The following is a 7,268-nucleotide window of genomic DNA, read 5'->3' as shown; positions in this document are numbered from 1 at the left end:
GGGGTTTATCCATAATTATGACTTGGTGATTTGGTAACTAATGACAACGAATTGTGATTGGTTAAACAGTTTTGATAGATTCAAATTGTGTTTTTTGTTTTATTAGTTTTATTGGTACACACCTCCAACGAAATGCTTAACTTGCAGGTAGGTTCCTTCTTGACAATGTGGCAAGCCTAGTGGTTAGAGCGTTGGACTAGTAACCGGAAGGTTGCGAGTTCAAACCCCTGAGCTGACGTTCTGCCCCTGAACAGGCAGTTAACGCACTGTTCCCAGGCCGTCATTGAAAATAAGAATATGTCCTTAACTGACTTGCCTGTTTAAATAGGTAAAATAAATTAAATAAAAATGCAACAAAAATAAAAGATAATATTAACAAAGTAAATGGCTACAATACACATTTTAGCATAAGTATAATACAAGAAGGCACAATTTATATTAATTTACAATATTAACACGTGTTTTGGGGAAGGGGGATAGGGTGGTGAGTGTTTTTTAAATTGTGCAGTATTTAGCAATCTTAACACTCTTGTAGCAGCAGTTGTGATGTGTGTGTTGCATGAGTGTATACATGTGTGTGTTTGGTCAAACACTTAAATGGTTCCAATCGTTTTTTCACCATTCATTTTCCCTATAGGGGATTATATAACTACTTCAGAAAAGGTCTGTTTCATCAATGCTAGAAAAAATACTCAATTGTCATAGATTCAACGTAAATGAGTACAAATGTGCTTAACATGTCACATAAGTTCAATGGACTCACTGTGTGCAATAAGTGTTTAACATGATTTTTGAATGACTACCTCATCTCTACCCCACATATACAGATAATTGTAAGGTCCCCTCCGTTGAGCAGTGAATTTCTAACACAGACTCAACCACAAAGACAAGGGAGATTTTACAATGCCTCGCAAAGGTCACCTATTGGTAAATGGGTAAAAAAAAGCAGACATTGAATATATCTCTGAGCATGGTGAAGTTATTAACTAACACTTTGGATGTACCAAGATACAGGCGTCCTTCTTAACTCAGTTGCCGGAAAAGAAGGAAACCGCTCAGGGATTTTACTGTGAGGCCAATGGCGACATGAACACAATTACAGAGTTTAATGGCTGTGATGGGAGAACTGAGGATGGCTCAACAACATTAACATTTAGGTTAGTATTGTGGAGTTACTACAAAGTGAAAAGGGGGAAGGAAGCCTGTACAGAATAAACATTTTCAAAAACATGCATCCTGTTTGCAATGAGGCACTAAACTGAAACTACAAAAAAATGTGGCAAAGTAAATAACTCCTGAATACAAAAGCGTTATGGTTGTGGCCAATCCAACACATCACTGAGAACCACTCCATATTTTCAAGCATGGTGGTGGCTGCATGATGTCATGGGTATGCTTGTCATCGGCAAGGACTAGGGAGTTTTTTTTTTAATAAAAAATAAATGGAATAGAGCTAAGCACAGGACAAATCGTAGAGGAAAACCTGGTTGTCTGCTTTCCAACACACTGGGAGACAAATTCAACTTTCAACAGGACTATTACTGAAAACACAAGGCCAAATATACACTGGAGTCTCTTACCAAGATGTCATTAACTGTTCACGTGGCCGAGTTACAGTTTTTACAAATCGGCTTATTTAGCAGATGTTATTGCAGGTGTAGCGAAATGCTTGTGTTCCTAGCTCCAACAGTGCAGTAGTATTTAACAAATCAACCAACTTGACAGAGCTCATAGAATTTTTAAAAGAATGTGCAAATATTGTACAATCCAGGTGTGCAAAGTTCTTAGAGACTTACCCAGAAAGACTCACAGCTGTAGTCACTGCCAGAGTTGATTCTAACATGTATCGACTCAGGGGTGTGAATACTTATTTAAGTAAATTAGATAATTCTGTAAATTAATACATTTGCAAAAATGTCTAAAAACATGTTTTCACTTTGTCATTATGGGGTATTGTGTAGATGTGAGAAAATATATTGAATCCATTTTGATTTCAGGCTTTAACAACAAAATCTGTAATAATTCAAGGGGTCTGAATACTTTCTGAAGGCACTGGACACTCATATATAGGCTATACGAATTATGCATTAATATATGAACTTCTAACTTACACATCACTGTCTTTTTCACTGTTCCCTTACTTAATTCATGCAAGGGAACAAAAAGGGGTTGTGTCTTCATCAGAGCATCGTTATCTCTTTATTTTGTCTAGTATAGCCATTTAGCTTAGATAGCATGGCATAGAAAGCATGGAACTAACAACCAGTTGGCTTGGCTGGCAAAAAGCACCTTAGATTTGTGTTGGGACTATATCTTATGGAAGGAAGGAAATAGTATGAATCAATTCATCAAAAATAACGTTTTTAATGAAAATAAGTCAATCATTATTTGAATATGTCGGTAACCGTTGTATAAAAGTGATAATGCCCTCCAAGCTTGTTGGAGGTTATATTGGCACGGTTTGCTGGCCCTTGACATATATAATCTACACACCACGGCTTCTTGGGCATTATCACATAAATCCACCCATTTCCCAAGTCCATCATGGCACAGGGGCCACCACACTCCTTCCCGGTATGCTGCCAGCTGCAACCACTTTTTCATGGCCGACTCCACATCGCTTTCAGACGCTCTATATGTTAACGGATTCTTCCCGGACAACAGCTAATGAACAAGAGCACAAGTGGTTGCAAAGATGTGAAAAGGCAGTTGCAACAGGGAGAACGGAATACTGTAAAATGCCATGGTAATTGCACTGCAGGAAGCTATGTGTCGCGTTGAGACATTTGTAAATATGAGAAATCCTTACCAATCAAAACCTCCCTCAGTAGAAAGGGATGCAAGAGGGATTTTTCTATTTACTCCTCTTCAATTCATGTTTTTTTGCCAACGTGTTGGAAATTGTGCGCCTCATTAAACGCCAGACAGCATCTTTCACGTCGCATCCCCCAATTAGGCTCAAATGGTTCATCTAAAGGAAAAAACATTTTAATAATGTATCAATTGACATAAAACTTTAAGCCACAAGTGACTGCTTTTCCCCAGGTGAGAGATGCATGGTTCTAAGAAACACATATGATTATTCTGAGCATCAAAACATTATGCTTTTATCCTACATCAAGTTGAAACGTTTTTACAGGGGAGTGAGACGCCTTTTCATAAACAATATTTTGTGGACATAAATCATACTTTTTTTGTCTTGCTTAACTGAACAATGATTTTATTCTCAAACTCGCATTGAACCTCTCAAAAAGAGCATAAGATACAAAGTGGAATGAAACTCACCAGTTTAAGTTTGAAGTCAGCCCCCTGAAGATCAGTTTCCAGGCTCTGGAGACCTTGCTGATCCTTCATCTATAACACAACAAGGTGGAGAAGAATGAGGTAAGTGTATATTGCTGCCCACCAGGAGCAGGGGATACATGGAAGATGTGTCTACCCACTGGGCACAAACAGGTTGAATCAACGTTGTTTGCATGTCATTTCAATGAAATTATGTTGAATCATAGTGGACGTCTGTGCCCAGTGGGTATCCTCGGTGTAGAATGGGCACATCCTTCCCATCTCTCCCTCCACTGCTGGTACTGAAACATGAGTGAGGTATTGGCATATGTAAATGGAATACACTATATATTTTATTATCATCATATACACTGATTTTACAAAACATTAGGAACTGCTCTTTCCATGACATACTGATCAGGTGATATCTATGATCCCTTATTGATGTCACTTGTTAAATCCACTTCAATCAGTGTAGATGAAGGGGAGGAGACAGGTTAAAGAAGGATTTTTAATCCTTGACACAATTGAGACATGGATTGTGTATGTGGGCCATTCAGAGGGTGAATGGGCAAGATAAAATATTTAAGTGCCTTTGAACAGGGTATGGTAGTACGTGCCAGGCGCACCGGTTTGTGTCTCAAGTACTGCAATGCTGCTGGATTTATCACGCTTAACAGTTTCCCGTGTGCATCAAGAATGGTCCACCACCCAAAGGACATCCACCACCCAAAGGACACAACTGTAGGAAACATTGGAGTCAACATGGGCCAGCATCCCTGTGGAACACTTTTGACACCTTGTGGAGTCAATGCCCCGACGAATTGAGGCTGAGGGAAAAGGGGGGTGTGCAACTCAATATTAGGAAGGTGTTCATAATGGTGGTACACTCAGTGTATATATTATGTATTGCTGCTCACCAGAAGGAGAGACGGGTAAAATGTGTTGATCCTTTGCAAACACCCAATTGTCCTGGTCAAAGCACTGTCTTTTGAGATTGGAGTGAGCTGTAATGTACTTCTCAGCAGATGTATGCTTCCTTAATTCATGTTTCTTCATCATTTTTGTTAAGCCATAAACTGCAGTTACGACATTTGATTTTCCTCTTGCTTGCAGGTCTCATAGCTGGACACGCTGAACCTGGGTCTCTCGCAGTTGCACTGGTTACATCTGCACTGGTGACATCTGGGTCTCTCGCAGTTGCACTGGTTACATCTGGGCCTCTCGCAGTTGCACTGGTTACATCTGGGCCTCTCGCAGTTGCACTGGTTACATCTGGGCCTCTCGCAGTTGCACGGGTTATATCTGCACGGGTTACATCTGGGCCTCTCGCAGATGCATTTGTTAAATCTGGGCCTCTCGCAGTTGCACTGGTTACATCTGGGCCTCTCGCAGTTGCACCTGGGTCTCGCCCATATACTGACTCACATTGTAGAATGTGTTTGGTAAAATCACTCCTATTTACATAGATCTTGGGGCAGTATGGGCTGTGAAAATGCTTTGCTGCTCTCTGCACTCCAAATGGCACATGAATATTGTGAACTCTGAAATGGGGGGGGGGAAATAATCAGCATCCAGGACCCAAAGTTCCCCAGTTGATAAAAAGCATGGTATCATGTGCTAAACTAGCATAATTAATGGATGAGATTACCTCTATGCAGCACAGCCTTCAATCTGTGAGACTCAATGTGTGCCGACATACTGGCATAGTCTCGGGGCTTGAAAATGGAGAGCTGGCAGAAGGGGCAATGATACAATTGGTACTTCTGGAACTTGGATAAAACAACACGGCCATCAGCTGCTTTCCGCACAGTGATATGCTGTCAAACACAAATGACAAATATCCTGAACAACAATATAAACACAACAATTTCAAAGATTTTACTGAGTTACAGTTCATAGAAGACTTAAACAAATTCATTAGGCCCTAATCTATGGATTTCACATGAATGGGCAGGGGTGCAGCCATGGGTGTGCATAGACCCACCCACTTAGAAGCCAGGCCCAGCTAATCAGAATGAGTTTTTCCCCACAAAAGGGCTTTATTACAGAGAGAAATACTTCTCAGCAGCCTCCCGAGTGGCGCAGCGGTCTAAGGCACTGCATTGCAGTGCTAAATAAGGCGTCACTACAGACCGGGGTTCATTCCCAGGCTGTGTTACAACCGGCCGTGACCTCCATAGGGCGGTGCAGCATAGTCCGGGTCACCCCCAATTGGCCCAGCATCATGTTTTGGAGGACGCGTGACTCAACCTTTGCCTCACTAGGGAGTTGCAGCTTTGAGACAAGATCATAATTGGATTGCAATTGGAAATCAAGAAATTGGGGAGAAAAAGGGAGTGCAATACAACAACAACAAAAACACACAAAAAGTATTTTTTTAAATACTCCAGCACCCCCCTTCCCCCTCCACAGACAATCCCGCAGATGAAGAAGCCAGATGTGGAGGTCCTGAGCTGGCGTGGTTACACGTGGCCTGCAGTTGTGAGGCATGTTGGATTCTAAAATGACGATAGAGAAATTAACAAAATTCTCTGGCAACAGCTCTGTTGGACATTACTGATTTTTGTGCATTTGGAAAATGTATGCTTTCTTTTATTTCAGCTCATGAAACATGGGACCATCACTTTACATGTTGCGTTTATATTTTTGTTCCGTATAGTTTAGCAAGTCAGCTAGGTGAGTTAATAATGTTGCCTCACTGTGTATCATACATCATGAATAAGGAGTTAGCGTAACTTTGCGTTCAAACAGGTCTGCAACGAATGGGCCTAAAGCCAATGTTCCCTCAAAAACAATTCGACACTGAGGAAATTTCAGGTCTGCTAAGCGCAAACTTCACAGTTGTGAAAATTCTGTGCAACGTCCAGCGCTGAACACTGAGGCTGTATCCGCTTTATGTTAGTTTTAACAGTGGCCAAGTAGGCTACTGAGGCTATTTGATCATAATGTAGACCTACCAGAGTGGCTACCAGAGTGGCCTACCATAAAAAATAATGGAGAAAATGCATCCCATAACATTTTAACATGGAAATAGCTGTTCTATCATTTAGCCTACAGTAGCAGCCAATGTGTGGTGCTCAATGTAGGCCTACATTCCATGAGACTTGCAGGACTTGACAACATGCAGGGCTTGACAACCAGTTTATCCACTTGTCCTTCAGACAAGGAAGTGACTGAAAATGTTGTGTTGTTTGATAAGAGAACCCACTTTACAAAATAAAATGCATTATTTTTCCCATATCATTGTTACAGAGAATCAGACAAATTATGCTACCCTCTGTCTATTGGCTACTTATTCAAGCCTGTCTCAAAATACAACAAAAAAAACAGGCTTTTCAAAAATGTCTAGCAATGCACACGTTTTGTGCTCTTGTAGGAAGCAAACAAATTATCTATAACCTCGTAGCATCACTACTCTGGACGGTTCTCTGGACGGACTTAGAATATGTTGACAACCTCAAATACCTAGGTGTCTGATTAGACATTTCCAATCCAAAATTAAATGTAGAATCATATTCCTATTTCGCAAGAAGGCATCCTTCGCTCATGCTGCCAAACATACCCTCGTAAAATTGACAATCCTTGACTTTGGCGATGTCATTTACAAAATAGCCTCCAACACTCTACTCAGCAAATTGGATGCAGTCTATCACAGTGCCATCTATTTTGTCAACAAAGCCCCGTATACTACCCACCACTGCGACCTGTATGCTGTCGTTGGCTGGCCTTCGCTTCATATTCGTTGCCAAACCCACTGGCTCCAGGTCATTTATACGTCCTTGCTAGGTAAAGCCCCACCTTATCTCAGCTCACTGGTCACTATAGCAGCACCCACCCATAGCATGCGCTCCAGCAGGGGTATATTTCACTGATCACCCCCAAAGCCAATTCCTCCTTTTGCTGGCTTTTCTTCCAGTTCTCTGCTGCCAATCAAATAAAATCAAATGTATTTATATAGCCCTTCGTACATCAGCTGATATCTC

At 41.1% G+C, this 7,268-nt stretch overlaps 1 long non-coding RNA gene across 2 annotated transcripts; it reads right to left on the bottom strand.

Annotated features, from left to right (window-relative positions):
- Window positions 1-2,353: 2,353 nt before the first annotated feature.
- LOC118374348 (uncharacterized) lies at window positions 2,354-6,293 on the bottom strand. Of its 2 annotated transcripts, none has more exons than XR_004823587.2 (5): window positions 4,934-6,293; window positions 4,203-4,826; window positions 3,286-3,354; window positions 2,810-2,971; window positions 2,354-2,664 (listed from the first exon to the last, which is right to left on the bottom strand). It is a non-coding gene; the product is annotated as an uncharacterized LOC118374348 (long non-coding RNA). The 2 variants fall into 2 exon arrangements; XR_004823588.2 differs by having other exon boundaries at window positions 2,863-2,971.
- Between the last annotated feature and the right edge of the window lie 975 nt (window positions 6,294-7,268).

This window comes from Oncorhynchus keta, chromosome 2 (assembly GCF_023373465.1).
Source record: "Oncorhynchus keta strain PuntledgeMale-10-30-2019 chromosome 2, Oket_V2, whole genome shotgun sequence".
Classification (NCBI taxonomy): Eukaryota; Metazoa; Chordata; class Actinopteri; order Salmoniformes; family Salmonidae; genus Oncorhynchus; species Oncorhynchus keta.
The sequence above is the reverse complement of the archived record's forward strand: the minus strand, read 5'-3'. Positions and strand labels throughout refer to the sequence as shown.